At 41.5% G+C, this 19,448-nt stretch overlaps 1 long non-coding RNA gene across 1 annotated transcript; it reads left to right on the top strand.

Moving 5' to 3' along the window:
* The first annotated feature begins 641 nt into the window (after positions 1–641).
* Positions 642–4,253, top strand: LOC309870767. The gene is made up of 2 exons (XR_014314802.1): positions 642–3,684; positions 3,835–4,253. It is a non-coding gene; the product is annotated as an uncharacterized lncRNA (long non-coding RNA).
* The last annotated feature ends 15,195 nt before the right edge of the window (positions 4,254–19,448 follow it).

Raw genomic sequence — 19,448 nt, 5'->3', positions numbered from 1 at the left:
GGAAGACGAAGAAGGCACTGGAGAAACACAACGCCTTGGTCAAGAACCAGTACATTCTCACTCTGGCCCTTTTCCGTTGGCTGAAATAGGTTACATGTCCCAGCCCAATATTGGCAGGGAAGGTAAGTAGTAACCTCCACCCATTCCAGTGGGTGGGTGTATAAAGCCACACGACAGGGGCACCTGGGTGACTCATTGAGTTAAAGCATCCAATTCTTGGTTTCAGCTCAGGTCACGATCTCAGGGTCATGAGATGGAATGCCATGTTGGGCTCTGCACTGGGCATGGAACCTGCTTAATATCCTCTCTCTCCCCCTCCCTTTGTCCTTCCCCTCTTCACACACATGCAATCTTTCTCTCTTTCTCTCGAAAAAAAAAAAAAAAAAGAAAAATTCACATGGTAAAGAACGTGAATTATAAACAGTCTATACAAGAAATGTGAATCTGTGGCTTAGATGGAAGTATTATTCTTTTTTTTTTTTAAGATTTTATGTATTTATTTGACAGACAGAGATCACAAGTAGGCAGAGAGGCAGGCAGAGAGAGAGGAGGAAGCAGGATCCCTGCTGAGCAGAGAGCCTGATGCGGGGCTCCATCCCAGGACCCTGGGATCATGACCTGAGCCGAAGGCAGAGGCTTTAACCCACTGAGCCACCCAGGCGCCCCTGGAAGTATTATTCTTTAATGTTGTTATATTCAGAATATATTCTCATTTCTCCACGGCTTCCTCTTTGACCATGGGTTATTTAGAAGTGAGTCATTTAATTTCCATATCTTGTGGAAGATTTCCATATATCTTTCTGTTATTGATTTCTTTACTTCTCTTGGGATCGGAGAACATACTTTAGTATCAATGTTAAATTTCTGAAGCTGATGACTGCACTGTGGTCCTATTCTTAGGAGCACAAATACACATTGCACTACTTATTTAGGGGTAAATTTCCATGACATATGTAACTTACTCTCTAATGGTTCAGGAAGAAACTGTGTGTGTGTTTATGCGTATGTCTGTGTGTGTGTGTGTAGAGATGTCAAGTAAGAGAGAGAAAGAGAGGGAGAAAGTGAGGAATGGAGCTGGGAACACATACGAATCATTTAGCAAAGATAAAATGAGAAGAAAGGATAAGCTAATAAGCTTCTCCCACCCCCACTCCTCAAGGTGCGTATCCTTCCATATCTTCTCCATACCACACACAAACTTATACTAATATGTATTCATACATGGGATTTTGTTGTTTTATACAAATGGGATCATTCTCTGTGCATTAATTATCATGCAACTGGATTTTCTTGCTTAACAATACATCATAGAGATTCCCTCCAGGTCAAAAGACCCAGGTTTAAACACAGCTGCATAATATTCTGCAGGTGTACGACTATCACAGGTTCTTGGCCCACCTCCCTAACGAGGGCTACTCCAACAGTTTCCAGTTTTTTGCTACTACACACAAGGAAGCAAAAAGCAGCCTTGTGCATATAACGCACCGCATGGGTGCCGAGGCTGTGACTCACTTCTGAAACTGGAATTAGAGTCAGCACCACAAGTTCTTTGTGATGCACTAAGGCACAAAGCTGTTCAGCAGTGGGAGGAAGACCGGTCTCCAGGGGCCATCTGCTCTGGTCCCACTGCATGCAATCCCAGCCTTTTCCAGAGGAGGGCCAGAATGTCCTCAAGGAAGCGGAGCACGAAGAGACTGTCGCAACCTGTCTGCTGGCTCGTGGCAGGTGCCCCGTATCTGCCTGGCAGGGAGTCCCACAAACCTCACGCATCCTTTCCCAGCTAGTCCACGGGTGCCTGTTGGTTATATAACTGTAAAAACTCTTGCCTAGGCATTGTAGGCAGAGCCCAGGCTTCTGTAGGTGGGGCCACATATGGTGACAAGTGGCCTGTTGGATGCTCGGGTGGAGTCCACTTCCAGCACAGTGACTTTTGCAGAGATTGTCGGTTTGCTTTCCACATGGGACACAATGCCCCACCGTGACACTAACAGTTGACATTCACGAACTGTGGCCTTGGGCCAGTCACTGAACTCAAACCACATCGTTTCATCCCCTCCACAATTCTGTGAGGTCTGAGAGGTGTAGAATCCTGTTACATCGCTTTCCTACTGCTGCAATAGTTCTGCATAAAACCACCCGAAAACATAGCCGTTTAAAACAACCACTGATCATTGGCTTGTGATGGTGTGAGTGAAGCCTTTCAGTTGGGCAGTCCTCCCAGTTTTGCCTGGGCTCCATCATGCATCAGCCACAGGTCAGCTAGGAGGCTTTGCTTCCAGGAGTTGGGGGGCAGTGGGTGGCTGCAGCAATGGAGAGTTTTGATGTGGGGGAGGGGCACTCCATCCTCCAACAGGCTAGCCTGGGCTTGTTTACATGATGGGGGCAGGACTGAGGGAGAAGACAGGTGGGGATGAAGAGGGGGAGAAATAAGAGGGTGCCAAGGCTTGTTAGGTCTAGCTCAGAATGGGCACAACATCGATCTGCCACATTCTGTTGTCTGAAGCAAGTCAGAGATTCGAGGGGTGGGAAAACGGGCTCCACCTCCGGGAGGGAAGAGCTGTGAAGTCGCACTGAGAAGGGTGTGGATACGGGGAGTGTAGAGGTTCATGGGAATTTTGGCAATTTATCTCACTGGCTTTTGCAGGTCAGAGGAGTGAGAAACAAAGAGGTGTCTTAAAATTGCCCAAGCTCGGGAAGCCAGAGAGTAGGGAATGTGAACCTAGGCAGTCAGACACCAGAGTCCATGTATTCAACCTCCTTCCCATTTCTCCAAGCCTCGGAGGGCTCCCTGACTGTGAAGACAGCCCTCAAGGATGTCATTCTCTCCAAAAACTCCCAACAGAGCAGTCATCCTCAAGAAGAAAATCATCTCCAAAGACCCTGAGCTTCTTGCAGGAGGGACAAAATTTGGAGGTGACGTACCAGTGGGCATGTGGATGGGTGACTCCGTAGATGGTCAGGGAACCCCATGTGCATATGATTGGATGACTGGCAAGTACAGCAAGTGGCGGGCTCCAGATGGCACAACCTCATCTCCACTTGGGTACCACTGAAGCTGAGGGCAGGAAATAAAGAGATCAGAGACTCCAGGTGGCCTTTCGTGGAAGCTCCGGCTGAGTGCCTGGGGTCTGAGGTCAGCCTTTGCAATCAAGGAGACATGAGCAACTTTGGTCCTCTGAGCTGGGGAGAGTGAGTGCAGAGCCTGCCTTCCTTTGGAGGAGGGAGGGCCCAGCCAATTTTTGAAGGTATTTTTCAGTCCCTAGGCTTGGGATGATCATTTTCCAGGTCGTCTTCTTTTTTTTTTAAAAAAAAGTTGATTGATTGGTTGATTTTTGAGAGAGAGGGAGAGAGTGTGTGAGCGAGCAGAGGGAAGGGCAGAGAGGGAGAGAAAAAATCTCTAGCAGACTTCCTACCGAGCATGGAGCCCAACTCATGACCTATGCCAAAATCAAGAGCCAGCTGTTCAACCAACTGAGCTGCCCAGGGGCCCCTCCATGTCTCTTTTAAATTTTACTTTTAAATGTATGTATTTTACTGAGTCAGCTCGTTGGTTTTTTCTGTTGTTGTTGTTTTTTAACCTAGGAATACCAGACACCTAGGTGAAGAGCGCTGTAGGAAGGTCACTTGTGCCTCTCTGACTCGGCAAGCTCCAGGGTCACCTCTTTTCTCACCTTTGTCCCATAGGTGAGTTTTGCTGGTTCCCAACTGTCATAGAAATGGAGTCCTCCTGAATCCCATGCTTTCTTATGTTCATACTTGTAAATTTGAAGGACTGGAGCTTCTTGAGGGTAGGACTAAGGCTTAATCACAACTGGCCTGTTCCCTTCCCTTCAGGCTAAGACCAAGCAAGGTGCCCAGTGGATGTTCCTTCCATGAAGGCCAGCCTGCCTCTCCACAGCATGTGGTGAAGGGGAAGAACACAGGCTGCCTGCATTCAAACCTGATATTCACTTACCTCTGTGTGACCTTGGCCAGTTACCTAACCTCTCTGTACCCAACCAGGGAGACCAATAGCACTTGCCTTATAGAATTATGGTGATCGTTATGTGCATCAATATTTATAAAACTCTTCCAAATGTCTGGAACATAATGAGGCTATTGCAATGTTTGTTAAATGAAAACATGAAAATATGTCTAAAGGCAGGGCTCTGCCTCTTTTTTCACCACTGTGTTCTGAGTCACAGGTCGGCAAACTAGACCTTTGCACCACAGGATTTTGTAAATAAAGTTTTATTAGCATACAGCCACACCCATTGGTTTGTGTATTGTTTATGGCTCCTTTCCCATTTGCAATGACAGAGTTGAGGGGTTGCAGCAGAGAAAATATGGCCCACAAAGCCTAAAACATTTACTATATGGCCTTGTCCAGAAATTTCCTGACCCTTGCTCTTGGTTTTCTAAACCCTCCACCAACAAGGCCAGGCTGTACCTTTAATGCAAACAAACTGCTTTGGTGGGGTGGGGTGGTGCGGGGATGGATGGTTTCTGTGGATGTGGTGGCATGTTCACATGCCCTCGGTATTCTCTGTGTGTGAAAGCCCCTTGACTTCCAAGGGTTTCCTTGGCCTTCATCCTGGTCCTCAAGAGCTGAGCCTCTGGGGGCCTTTCATTTGGGGAGGTGGGGTGGGTTTGAACTTGTAATCTCTCTGTGTGGGAACAGGGGAGGAGAGAGCAGACAGGCCCTCTGGGAATGAAAGGCCCACACAGAGAGAAACGGCAGGCTCCCTCCCCGCCACCAGGGGCACAGTCACAAAACAGTCCTGTTTGAAGTAGGTTATTAAGTGTTGGCCTCGGGGCTGAGCTCTGGCAAGCCTGCCATTTCTTCTAGTGCTTTCCACCGAGCTTGCATTGGAGATTACTCAGGAAGGCGCCAGAGAGAAGATAATGAGATGCAATTTATTATATAAATCTGGGGCTGGTGTTAGCAGGCCAGCAGGGTTTACTGGGGCATCGCCCAGAGCCTTGCAGAGAATAGCTGTGATGTTATTCCTGGCAACACAGCAGCCCACAGTTCATAAGATCACTTAACAGTCCACTGCCTTCACACACTCATGAATGAATTTGCCCTGTTTCCTGGGTCCTATTGCCAACTGAAAAACAAAACAAAACAAAATGGTAAGAAGGCAAAACATACTTGATGGGAGCATGCAGGGGGAAAAGGATAGAAGACCTTAGTGTTTTTATAGGAAAAATCCAGTCAACGGGCACTGTGAGGGCAGGAGCATCTATTGTGACAATCTTTCAGGAAAGCAAATTGACAAAATGCATCAAGAACTTTAAAATAGTCATGGTCTTTGACCAAGTCTGCCCAATTATACTAATGAACAGTCCCCACTATTAGTCAGCTATCACCACAATTCTGCTGTGTAACAAAACACTCCCAAACCCAGGGATTTATACTGATAAACAGTTTTCTCAATGTCAAGAACCATGAAGAAGCAGAGGTTTTATATATCCCAAGTTAATAACTTAACCTTGGACTGGCCCCATGGGCAGCGATGAGGCTGAATGGAAGCAGTGTCCTCAGGAATTCATCCTCAGGAATCAGAGGTGTCACAGAAGGATTTTGATGAGCCCATCTTCATATTAAATCTAGTACATCTTCACTTCAAATGCTGGTTGCAGGAAGACTAAAGGAAGCAGTCTAGAACACAGGAGGCATAACTTTTAGTATCTTTATGCCACTGGGTCTCAGGGATGATGGTGGGGTGGTCTTGGGATGACCATTCCCCTTCTTGCAAAATGGAGATAATACCCTCTTCCTGGCTCCCTGGGAAGCCATGAAGGTGACATGGATCAAGCAAGAACTCAGAGTTGCTCAGAAGAAGATGTCAGTCCAGGCTCTATGTCTCCCTCACTCCAGGGCAAATGCCTTGGAACAAGGCACTTTAATCAGTATACTCCCAGGAGGGGTGGAAAGAACCAGGAAGTAATGGAGTAATGGAATCTATAAGAATGTCACCCATGAGGGGGACTTGGTTTCTTTGGTTTGTATTATCCACACCTCCTAGAACTGTGCCTCGTGTATAGTGTGCTCAAAAACAATTATTGAATCAATGAATAATTTCCAATACTTATCCCCAAAATGCAAGTGAGGAAATGAAGACACAGAACTTATCTTCCTCTCTCTCTACTGAGCCCACTCCCTCAGTCTATCCCGTGCACCTGATTCCCCGGCCCAGGCTCTTTCCCAAGCAGCTCAACAGAAGACAGCATTTACCCCATTGATAGTTTTCAAGGAGCTTTCATGTGCATTTCTCCATCTGATATGCCCAACCTCCCTGTGAAGCTCCATTGATCTATTTTCATCTTAAACACTCACAGCGCCTTGCTAGGAACATAGTCAGGATTCAGTAAATGTTAATTGTCCTCCTTCTTTCCCATGCTTACCCAATCAGCAAGTTGCATTAATTAATCTTTGCATATTCTGACTTTTTGTCCAGTGAAACTACAACTAGAAATATCAATCAATTAGTGATTGCTAGACACTTATGGGCTTTTTGCCAATGCCGCACCTACCAGGTAAGAGGGAAAATCAAGGGAGATATAGCCACAAAGTTTTATTTATTTCATATAAGTCAAGTAGGTCAAAGAAATATCAGCAAGGGTTTTTGCTAGTCATTTCCAAAACCAGATGTATCACAGACATGCCATCTGATTTTGAAGAGCACAAAAAAAACCCCAAAATATAGTGCCAACAGGCTAAATTATAACTGTTGTTCTTTTTTTTTTTTAAGATTTTATTTATTTATTTGACAGAGAGAGAGAGAGATCACAAGCAGGCAGAGAGGCAGGCAGGGAGAGGGGGAAGCAGGTTCCCTGTTGAGCAGAGAGCCCAATGTGAGGCTCGATCCCAGGACTCTGAGATCATGACCTGAGCCAAAGGCTGAGGCTTAACCCACTGAGCCAACCAGGTGCTCTGATAATTGCTGATCTTGCTGAATTTTTCTTGCCTGCAATCTTCTCTAAACTGGTTCTCTAAACTCAGTTTTTTATCATAAGCTATGTAACTTCTCCTTTATATGGGTCATATGGAAATATTTCTATACAGTAACAACTCATAAATTACTGTCAACTCCCAAATGAATAACTTCTAAAGACTTTACTTCCTTGTTTGAGACTTGAATATAATCCAGACTGATACTGACTTCATAAACATTGTCATGGATAGTAAAGAAAACATGCTACTACAAAAATCAGAGTTCACAACCCTAAGTTTGAGGCTCACTGGCTTGAGTAATTGCCTAGAAAATCTGAGATTCTAAATTGCAATTTGAATAAAATATATTGTTAAAACAAAAGAGTGTAATAAAAGAGAAACCAAGGAACAAAAACTAGACAAGACAAATAAAGAACAAGTAGCAAAATGGTAGATCAAAATCCAGCACTATTAATAATTACATTAAATATAAATAAACCAAATACTACAATCAAAAGGCAGAGATTGTCAAACTAAATATAAAAGCAATACCCAGCTATATCCAATCTGTGTGTTCAAATTTCCCCTTTTGGGAGCCCTCTTACACTGTTGTTGAATGCAAGCTGGTACAGCCACTCTGGAAAACAATATGGAGGTTCCTTAAAACGTTGAAAATAGAGATACCCTGTGACCCAGCTGTTACACTACTGGTTATTTACCCTAAAGATACAAATGTAGTGATCCGAAGGGGCATGTGCACCCGAATGTTTTTAGCAGCAATGTCCACAATAGCCAAACCATGGAAAGAACCTAGATGTCCATCAACAAGTGAATGGATAAAGATGTGATACACATACACACACACCCACACACATGCACACACACACAGTGGAATACTATGCAACCATCAAAAGAAACAAAATCTTGCCATTTGCAATGACATGGATGGAACTAGAGGATATTATGCTGAACAAAATAAGTCAATCAGAGAAAGACAATTATCATATGATCTCTCTGATATGAGAAATTTGAGAGCCAGGGCAGAAGATTGTGGGGAGTAGGGAGAGAAAAAATGAAACAAGATGGGATCGGGAAGAAGACAAACTATAAGAGACTCTTAATCTCATAAAACAAACAGGGTTGCTGGTGAGTTGGGAGATAGGGATAGGGTGTCTGGGTTATGGATGTTGAGGAGGATATGTGCTATGATGAGTGCTGTGAAATGTGTAAGCCTGATGATTCACAGACCTGTACCCCTGGGACAAATAATACATTATATGTCAATTTTAAAAGTTTCCCCTTTTAATAAGAACATCTGTGACCTTATCTTAACTTGATTAAATCTCCAAAGACTTTATTTCCAAACAAGGTCACTGAGGTACCAGAAGTGAGGACTGCAATATATCTCTTTTACAGAAGGGATAGAAGGCAATTCATAACAGCAGTTTAATGCTTTCAGTACATTTTTAAATTAAGATTTTATTTATTTATTTAGAGAAAGGGAGAGTGTGAGTAGGGAGAGGGACACAGAGAGAGAGAGAGAATCTCAAGCAGGCTCCATGCTGAGTGAGGAGCCCAATACGGGGCTCAATCCCATGACCTTGAGATCATGACCTGAGCTGAAATCAAGAGTCAAATGCTTAACCAACTAAGCCACCCAGGTGTTCTGATTTCAGTACATTTTTCTCATCTATCTTCCAGTGTCCCAGAAATGAAGGCATAAAAGACTAGAGATACAAAGAAATACAGAAGTTCTCTTAGACTCCGTTTATACTCAAATTAAAACAATACTTCCTTTGTAGCAAGCTCTCTCATTGATTGGGAAAATAAGATCTATCCCAAAAACTCCAGGTTCAAGTCCATATTATACTTGGAATGATCCTAATCTATTAATGCAGCCTCCTATCAGCTAACAGAACAAAAAACAGACAACAAACTAGCAAACAAACAAAAAATTAGTTTCAAGAACCCAGAAAGTGAGTAGTATTCTCACGTCATCTGGGAGAGGGTTCTCAAACCTCAGTCTTCATGTTTTTTCATTGTTTTGTTTTGGTTTTTTGAACACTCGCTGGCTTTTCTGCTGGCCCCCATGGGAAGTATGCCTGGCAGTGCCCTTGTCTGATGCTTCTGACAACTTTACTGTGCCTGGAGGCAGAACTGCAGGCTGAGGAGCCTAAGGACTGGGACTATACCAGTCTCTATCTTCATCCCTGTTTGCAAAATAAGAAAACCTCTATGTTGACAGGTCCTGGCTGTGGATGATGCTTCTTGGATCATATGTTTTTCTTGACTGGATGCCAGAGCCAAAATATCCAAGAACCACTTGCAGAGAAAATTTCCAAAGTTTGCTTTCATTACTTTGTTATTCTCTCTAGACAGCATTTGAACAGTGTCAGGGTTGAGAACAAGCAAATACAACAACAACAACAACAACCAGGGGAAAGAGTTGAGGCCCATTGGCTGGGCTTGCAAGCTGGGAGGCCCTCCAGTGGTGGTGACTTTCTGATTCTCGTGTGCCTTCTTCCTGTGTCTTGCTTTCTTTTTATTTACCTTTCCCAGCCTGGCTTCCACAATGAAGGCCCAGAATTGAGGGCTGTGCTGAGCTTAAGACCTGAGATTAGTGGAAATGTAATTCAGCTGTTTTCTCCATATTCTAAAGAAAGAAACATAAACTCAGACTAATGGATAATTATTCTGAGGCAAAAGAGAAATGCTGGTGTGGACCATGCATTCTCAGAGCTGTTACGTTATGACCCATGGTGTGTTATGCACTGCTCTAGATGTTCCTTAAATGGCCAAACAACAAAATAAAACCACAGTATCTAAACTAATTACAGAGTTTCTAAATGGTGATGATATTGAGGTCTGGAGTATTATTTTAGTTCTATCATGCAGATGTAAATAATTATATTTTGTTTTATTCATGATTAATTAGACAGCAGTATTTTTTAAAAGATTTTATTTATTTATTTTGACAGAGAGAGAGAGAGATCACAAGTAGGCAGAGAGGCAGGCAGAGAGAGAGAGGGAAGCAGGCTCCCTGCTGAGCAGAGAGCCTGATGTGGGGCTCGATCCCAGGACCCTGAGATCATGACCTGAGCCGAAGGCAGAGGCTTTAACCCACTGAGCCACCCAGGTGCCCCTAGACAGCAGTATTATTTTTGTTTCTAACCCAGGACTAGGTCAGGGAAAGTCTAAGATGAGCCTGAAGCATCATGAGGGCCATTAAATGAGGAAAAATTTGGAGAGAATGAGGACATCTTAAAAGGCACAGGGACCAACAGGAAAAGAGCTTCTAATGGCCAAAGCTGAAATGAGAACAAAATAAATAACAGTAATGTTGGATTATAACCCATAGACTAAAATAAATACCCACAGGTAGAGGCACCTGGGTGGCTCAGTGGGTTAAGCCTCTGCCTTCAGCTCGGGTCATGGACTCGGGGTCCTGGGATCGAGCCCTGCGTCGGGCTCTCTGCTCAGTGGGGAGTCTGCTTCCCCCTCTCTCTCTGCCTGCTGCTCTGCCTACTTGTGATCTCTCTCCCTCTGTCAAATAAATAAATTAAAAATCTTTAAAAATAAAATAAAATAAATATCCACAGGTACATAATGTTATAAGTAACCGAGTTTTAAAAATCAGTAAATAATAGAGACGCCTGGGTGGCTCAGTTGGTTAAGCAGCTGACTTCGGCTCAGGTCATGATCCTAGGATTCTGGGATTGAGCCCCACATTGGGCTCCCTGCTCAGTGGGGAGCATGATTCTCAATCTTCCTCTGCCTGCTCCTCCCCCTGCTTGTGTGCTCTCTCTCTCTCTCTGACAAATAATAAATAAAATCTTTTTTTAAAATCAGTAAATAAGGGAGAAAGAACAGCTCTTCCTTACAGAAGAATTCTAATTAATAAATGTAAAATTCACGAGGAAAACAGAAAACTACCATGAGGTCACCACCGTGACAACTGTTTGATGGACCAATGAATGCTAACAGCAGTCAGCGAGCTCTGAGGAAAAACAGGGTTTTTGCAGTCCTGAGTATCTTTGCAAAGATGTTTATTAACTGCTAAGAGAAAAACAGCAATTTTATAGTGGACAAATCTGCAGATGCCACCTTAACCAAGAGATCAAAAGGAACATTACCAGTAAGAGGATACCTCAGCATGGTGTCCCCCAGGGGAACGCACGGGGCCAGGCATGATGTCACCAGGAGCATATCCGCCAAAAATGCATCACCTCTACCTGACCCTGTGACAAACCCAAGTTGAGGAATAAGGTAATAAATAACTGAACAGTACTTCTCAGTAATGTCAAGGTCATGAAGACAAGGAGAAACTGAAGAACTGTCACAGGTTAAAGGAGCTGAGGACATATAAATGCAAAGGTAGGGAAACAGCTCAAGTTCAAATAAAGTCTGATTAGCTAGTGGTATTGTACCTGTATCAACTTTTTAAATTTGATACAGTTATGCAAGGCGTTAATATTGGGGGAAGCTGGGAGAATGTAAATGGGAACTCTTATTTTTGCAACTTTTCTCTAAATCCAAAAATTCTTTATAAAAAAAAAAAAAAACAGAATAAGGAGCACCTGGGTGGCTCAGTTGGTCGAGTGTCCAATTCTTGGTTTTGGCTTAGATCATGATCTCAGGGTCATGAGATCAAGCCCCCGGCCTGGATCTGCACTCAGCAGGAGTCTTCTTAAGATTCTCTCTCCCTCTCCCTCTGCCTCTTCCCCTGCTCATGCAAGTGCATACTCTCTCTCTAAAATAAATAATTTTTAAAAAGATTTTATTTATTTATTTGACGGAGAGATCACAAGTAGTCAGAGAGGCAGGCAAAGGGAGAGGGGGAAGCAGGCTCCCCACTGAGCAGAGAGTCCAATGTGGGGCTCGATTCCAGGACCCTGAGACCATGACCTGAGCCGAAGGCAGAGGCTTAAAAACCACTGAGCCACCCAGGCGCCCTTAAAATAAATAATCTTTAAAAAAAAAAAAAAAAAAAAAAACTTGTATGAAGAAGGACAGAATACATTTGAAAGCAGGTCTCTTTTAGGTTCCATAGAAAAAGCTTACCTTTAAGGTTCAGAATGGTCTGGTTTCACAAAGCACCTATAGACTTAGGGTACGTAGAGAGAAACAGACTTGTGGGTCTATGGAGAAAGAACCAAAAACCAAGTGTCAAGGTAACTGAGACCTTCCTTCTTGCTTTGCTCCTTGCTGACTCAGAATTAACAGGTTTTTTTTTTAGTTTTCCAGGTTGGTACAAATGAACCCCTAGCTGGTATTACAAATGTTTGCAATTCTTTGAATGGGGTAATGTAACTCAAAGGATACTTTGTTTTAAAAAATAAAACAATGCAAAAGCCAGTTGGTGTGAATTTTGTTGACCTGAAATCAGATGCTGTGTTTACCCTATGACTTCCCTTGCCTCATATTGAGCATGGATGTTCTCAGACCAGATCCAGAAAGACGATATCCCTTAATACAAGGTTTTGGTAATAGGGATCAAACTGATGGGATGGAAAACAGAGAACAAGGGATTTCCCCCTTCTAACTAAATCCTTAGGACTTTCTGAGACAAAAAATAAAATTTCAAGCAACCAGAAATGTTTGCAGGTCATCCTGGTTAGGAAAATCACAGGAACCAATAGTTGCCAAGAAATTTGGATGGTTCCTCTCATATTGCATCAATGAAACAACTGAAAAGAGCAAAATATTCTCTATTTCTACCTTTTTTTTTTTTTTTAAGGAAACTGTACACCTAACATGGGGCTTGAACTCACAGCCCTGAGATCAAGAGTTGCATGCTCTACCAACAGGGCCAGCCAGCACCCCTACTTCTATTTTTTGTGTGCTTTAAAGAAACATGTATTGGGGCACCTGGGTGGCTCAGTCGGTCAAGCATCCAGCTCTTGATTTTGGCTCAGGTCATATCTCTGGGTCATAAGATTAAGCCCTGTGTTATCTCCATGCTGAGTGTGGAGCCTGCTTGGGATTCCCTCTCTCCCTCACTTCCTGTCCCTTCATCTATACTTGCATTCTCTCTCTCTTTCAAAAATAAATAAGTAAATAGATAAATAGATAAATAAGCAGTCTGTTTTTTAAAAAGAACAGAACCATGTATTTTAAAGAAAATTGTATTTTTAACAACAGGTGCTGGGGTGCCTGGGTGGCTCAGTCTAGTTTAGTGTCCATCTGCCTTTGGCTCAGGTCATGATCTGGGGTCCTGGGATCAAGCTCTGTGTTGGGCTCCCTGCTTGGCAGGAAGCCAGCTTCTTCCTCTCCCACTCCCCCTGCTTGTGTTCTCTCTCTCACTGTTTCTCTCTCTGATAAATAAATAAAATCTTAAAAAAAAAAAAAAAACAGGTGCTGTATGTTCTTTCTTAATCTGTGAAGAATAACACTGGTCAAGTAAGGAAAAAATTATGCTAGTCAGGGCCATCATGAATAGTTGTGCGTGCTGTGCACTGCAAAAAAGGCACACAGTTGAAGGGCTAGTAGGGCTGAAATCCATCTCTTCTCTGTCTCTCAAGCTGCATATCTTGGGGCTATATCCACACAAAGGAATGGAAGCCTTTTTCTAATTATACAAAGATGCTCATTGGGTGAGTGTAAGCTTTAATAGTAGTTGTGATGTGTATGTGTGACTGTTGGGGAAAGCAGATTGAGAAATACAAGTTTATTATGGCAAAAGAGATTTTGATGATCTATAGCTATTGAAAATTATTTACTGTTTTATGGTAAATATTCTTTTCTAAATTTCTTTTTATTTTATTTATTTTATTTTTTCCTGAAACTTAAAGGTAAGCTTTAATATTTTTTATTTTATTTCTAAATTTCTTTTTATTGAAAAAGTAAGGCTCTCTGTCATCCCACTATCACTTCATGTATCCTTCAGAAATTTCCTATACACATACAAATATATATGTGTATGTATACACACAATAAACATACATGTATATTAATTTACACAACTGACAGCTTACTATTATATCCTTTGATTTTTAAAAACTTTAAAAAATATCCTTCTGGATGCCTGGGTGGCTAAGTCAGTTGAGCATCTGTCTTTTACTCAGGTCATGATTTCAGGGTCCTGGGATCAAGCCCCGAATTATAGGGCTTCCTGATCAGCTGGGAGTCTGTTTCTCCCTCTTCCCCTCTCTGCCTTATGCCGCTCTCTCTCAAATAAATAAATAAAATCTTTTAAAAAGTTAAAAATTAGGGGCGCCTGGGGTTAAAACCTCTGCCTTCTGCTCAGGTCATGATCCCAGGGTCCGGGGATCGAGCCTCATGTTGGGCTCTCTGCTCTGCAGGGAGCCTGCTTCCCTTCCTCTCTCTTTGCCTGCCTCTCTGCCTACTTGTGATCTCTGTCTGTCAAATAAATAAATAAAATCTTTAAAAACAAAACAAAAGTTAAAAATTAAAAAATCAAAAACATCCTTTTTATTATTCTGATAAAATATACATATTACATAATCTACCATTTTAACCATTAAGTATACAATTCAATAGCATTAAATACATTCATATTGTTGTCCAACCACAATCACTATCCATGTTCACAGCTCTTTCACTATTCCAAACTAAACTCTGTCCCCATTAAACAATAACCCCCTACACCCTCCTCTGCCCAGTCCCTGGCAACCACCATGCTACTTTCTGTCTTTACGAATTTAACTATTCCAGGTACGTCATATATATGAAATTGTATAATATTTGTCCCTTTGTGTCTGTCTCACTTCACTTAGCATAATGTCCTCAGGGTTCGTCTATATTGTAGTGGGCATCAGAACATCCAGAACAGGGGTGTTTGGCTGGGTTAAGACTCTACCTTCAGCTCAGGTCATTATCTCAGTGTCTTGGGATCAAGCCCTACATCAGTCTCTCCACTTAGCAAGGAGTCTACTTCCCTCTCTCTCTCTGCCTGCCCCTCTGCCTACTTGTGAGCTCTCTTTCTGTCAAATAAATAAATAAAATCTTAAAAAAAAAAAAAAAGAACATTCGGAATAATCTTTATTGCCAGGGTGAATAATATTCCACTGTATGCATACATACGTCCTGTGTACTCATTTGTCTGTCAGCGAACACTGGTTTGCTTCGACATTGTTGACTATTGGGAATTATGCTGCTGTGAACACGGGTGTCCAAGTATCTCCTCAAAGCCCTGCTTCCAGTCCCTGCGGGTGTGTACCCAGAAATGTATTGCGGGATCACACAGGAATTTTATTTGTGAGTTTCTGAGGAATGGTCATAGGGCTTTCCACAGGAGCTGCACCGTTTGAGTTTCCCAACAGTGGCAAGTGTGCGATTTCTTCACATCTTTGCCAACACTTGTGAATTTCTGTGTTGTTTTAATAGTAGCCATCTTTATAGTTGTAAGGTGGTATCTCATTATCATTTCGATTTGCATTTCCATAATTAGTGATGCTGAGCATTGTTTCATGCACTTATTGGCTATTTGTATATCTTCCTCAGAGAAATGTTTTCTCTGCATTATTTGTTGAAATGACTGTCCTTTCCCAGGGAGCCTGGATGGCTCAGTCGATTAAGTGTCTGACTCTTGATTTTTGGCTCAGGTCAGACTTGGCTTGACATGGAGTCTGATGGAGATTCTCCCTCTCCCTCTGTCCCTCCCCCAATTTGCACGCTCTCTCTCTTTCTCTAAATAGATAAGTAATAAAAATATTTTTTAAAAAAAGAGATTGACATCTACAAGCCAATTAATGTGCTTCATTAATAAAAAAAAAAATACAAGAACCATATGATACTCTCGGGGTGCCTGGGTACCTCAGTCAGTTAAATGGTTGACCTCTGCTCAGATCATGATCCCAGAGTCCTGGGATGGAGCCCCACATCAGGCTCCCTGCTCATCAGAGAGCCTGCTTCTCCCTCTGCAATCCGCTCTGCCTACTTGTGCTCTCTCTCTATCTCTCTGTCAAACAAATAAATAAAATCTTTAAAAAAAGAGAAACATATGATACTCTCAATAGATGCTGAAAAAGCATGTGACAAAGTACAGCAGCCTTTCTTGATCAAAACTATTCACAGTGTAGGGATAGAGGGCACATACCTCAATATCATCAAAGCCATCTATGAAAAACCCACAGTGAATATCATTCTCAATGTAGAAAAACTGAGAGCTTTTCCCCTAAGGTCGGAAACATGGCAGAGATGTCCACTATCACCACTGCTATTCAACATAGTACTAGAAGTCCTAGCTTCAGCAATCCCAACAACAACAACAACAACAACAAATTAAAGGCACTGAATTCGCAAAGAAAAAGTCAAACTCTCACTATTTGCAGATGATATGATACTTTATGTGGAAAACCCAAAAGACTCCACCCCAAAACTGCTAGAACTCATACAGGAATTCAGTTGTGTCAGGATATAAAATCAATGCACAGAAATATGTTGCATTTGTATATATCAACAAGAAAACAGAAGGAAGAGAAATTAAGGAGTCAATGCCATTTACAACTGCACCCGAAACCATAAGATACCTAGGAATAAGTTTAACCAAAGAGGAAAAGAATCTGTACTCAGAAAACTATAGAATACTCATGAAAGAAATTGAGGAAGACAAAAAGAAATGGAAAAATGTTCCACGCTCATGGATTGGAAGAACAAATATTGTGAAAATGTCTATGCTACCTAAAGCAATCTACACATTTAATGCAATCTCTATCAAAATACCATCAACTTCTTTCAAAGACATGGAATAAATAATCCTAAAATTTGTATGGAACCAGAAAAGACCCTGAATATCCAGAGGAATGCTGAAAAAGAAAACCAAAGCTGGTGGCATCCAATTCCAGACTTCAAGCTCTATTACAAAACTGTCATCATCAAGACAGTATGGTACTAGCACAAAATCAGACACATAGATCAATGGAACAGAATAGAGAGCCCAGAAATGGATACTCAACTCTATGGTCAACTAATCTTTGACAAATCAGGAAAGAATATCCAATAGGAAAAAAAAAAAAAAAAACAGTCTCTTCAACAAATGGTGTTGGGAAAATTGGACAGCCACATTCAGAAGAATGAAACTGGACCATTTCCTTATACCACACGCAAAAATAGATTCAAAATGGATGAAAGACCTCAATGTAAAAAAGGAATCCATCAAAATCCTTGAGGAGAACACAGGCAACAACCTCTTTGACCTCAGCCGCAGCAACTTCTTCCTAGAAGCATGACCAAAGGCAAGGGAAGCAAGGGCAATAATGAACTATTGGGACTTCATCGAAAAATAAAGCTTTTGCCCAGCAAAGGAAACTGTCAACAAAATCAAAAGACAACTGACAGAATGGGAGAAGATATTCACAAATAACATATCAGATAAAGGGTTAGTATCCAAACTCTATAAAGAGCTTATCAAACTCAACACCCAAAGGACAAATAATCCAATCAAGAAATGGGCAGAAGACATAAACAGACATTTCTGCAAACAAGATATCCAGATGGCCAACAGAAACATGAAAAAGTGCTCAACATCATTTGGCATCAGGGAAATACAAATCAAAACCACAGTGAGATACACCTCACACGAGTCAAAATGGCTAAAATTAACAAGTCAGGAAATGGCAGGTGTTGGCGGGGATGTGGAGAAAGGGGAACCCTCCTACACTGTGGGTGGGAATGCAAGCTGGTGCAGCCACTCTGGAAAACAGTATGGAGGTTCCTCAAAAAGTTGAAAATAGGAAGCCTGGGTGGCTCAGTCAGTTAAGGGTCTGCCTTTGGCTCAGGTCATGATCTCAGGGTCCTGAGATGGAGTCCCACATCAGGCTTCCTGCTCAGTGGGGAGTCTACTTCTCCCTCTCCCTCTGCCCCTGCTTGTGCTCTCTTTTTCTCTGTTAAATAACCAAATAAATATTTTTTTTTTAAGTTGAAAATAGACATATCCTATGACCCAGCAATTGCACCACTTGGTATTTACCCCTAAGATACAAATGTAGTGATCTAAAGGGGCATGTGCACCCCAATGTTTATAGCAGCGATGCGCCCAATAGACAAACTATGGAAGGAGCCTAGATGTCCATCAACAGATGAATGGATAAAGAAGATGTGGTATATAAATATATCTATATATTATATATATAAAGTATACATAATATAATATATATTGTGTATATATATCATATATATTGTGTATATATTGTGTATATTATATGTAGTATATATATATTATATATATATATATAAAATGCAGCCATCAAAAACCAAAAATCTTGCCATTTGCAATAATAAGGACTATAAGGACGGAACTAGAGGGTATTATGCTAAGCAAAATAAGCCAATCAGAGAGAGACAATTCTCATATGATCTCGCTGATATGAGGAATTTGAGAAACAAGACAGAGGATTAGAGGGGAAGGGAGGGAAAAATGAAACAAAATGAAACCAGAGAGGGAGACAAACCATAAGAGACTCTTATCCTCCGGAAACAAACTGAGTGTTGCTGGAGGGGAGGGGAGTGGTGGCTAGGGTGACTAGGGGATGGAACTGGGAAGGGTGTGTGCTATGGTGAGTGCTGTGAATGGTGTAAGATTGATGAATCACAGACCGGTACCCCTGAAACAAATAATACATTATATGTTAATTAAAAAAAAAAAAAAAGACTGTCCTTTCCCTATTAAATGGTCTTGGCACCTTTGACTCTCTACATGAGGGTTTATTTGTGGGCTTTGTATTTTATTCCATTGGTCTCTATTTTTGTCTTGATGCTATACCACGCAGTTTGGATTAGCATGGCTTTGTAGTGAGTTTTGAAATCATGAAGAGTGAGCCCTCCAACTTCAGTGCTTTTTTTTTTTCTTCCCCAATTTGTTTTAGCTATTTGGGACCCCTTGAGATTTTAGGGTGGATTTTTCTATTTCTGAAAAAAATGCCATAGGAATTTTGAAGGGGCTTACACTGACTCTATCACTCTGGGTAATATTAACACCTTAATAATAATTAAGCTCATTCTTAATTTTTAGAATAAAGATATTTTCAAGATTATCAAGAGTTTATAAATAACACTGTTCACCAGTAACTATTGATCTGTTGACAAGCGTAAGAAACTGAATGTTCCATTTTGAAACATATAAGGAATATCATTAGGTTTAGATAAATTAAGACTACAGATGAAACTTTCCCATGCTGTCTAATCAAGTTACTCATGATGTACATGTTCCTGAGAAGACCCCACTGTAGTGACGTTATTTCCAAATTTTTCTGCATTCAACTTAAAAGGTGTTTCTTCCCAAGAAACTGAACTTTCCTGTCAAATGCTCTTGGTCAGATAGGAGAATTTGGTTTATAAAATGGATTCATTGCAAACTTTATGTAAAAATCATAGACATCCATAAGGAAGTTCTTTATTCCTTCTTCTTGGCTAAGCGTAATAAATCTATTTAATAATAAATAAATCTATTTAATAATAATAACAACAATCTATAAGCATAATAAATCTACTTAATAATAATCTAATAAATTTATTATGCCAAAGCATAATAAATCTCATACGACCTGCAGAAACAAACTCTGAAACAGAC

The sequence above is a fragment of the Mustela nivalis genome, assembly GCF_964662115.1.
Source record: "Mustela nivalis genome assembly, chromosome: 8".
Classification (NCBI taxonomy): domain Eukaryota; kingdom Metazoa; phylum Chordata; class Mammalia; order Carnivora; family Mustelidae; genus Mustela; species Mustela nivalis.
This window is presented reverse-complemented; position numbering and strand designations above follow the sequence as displayed.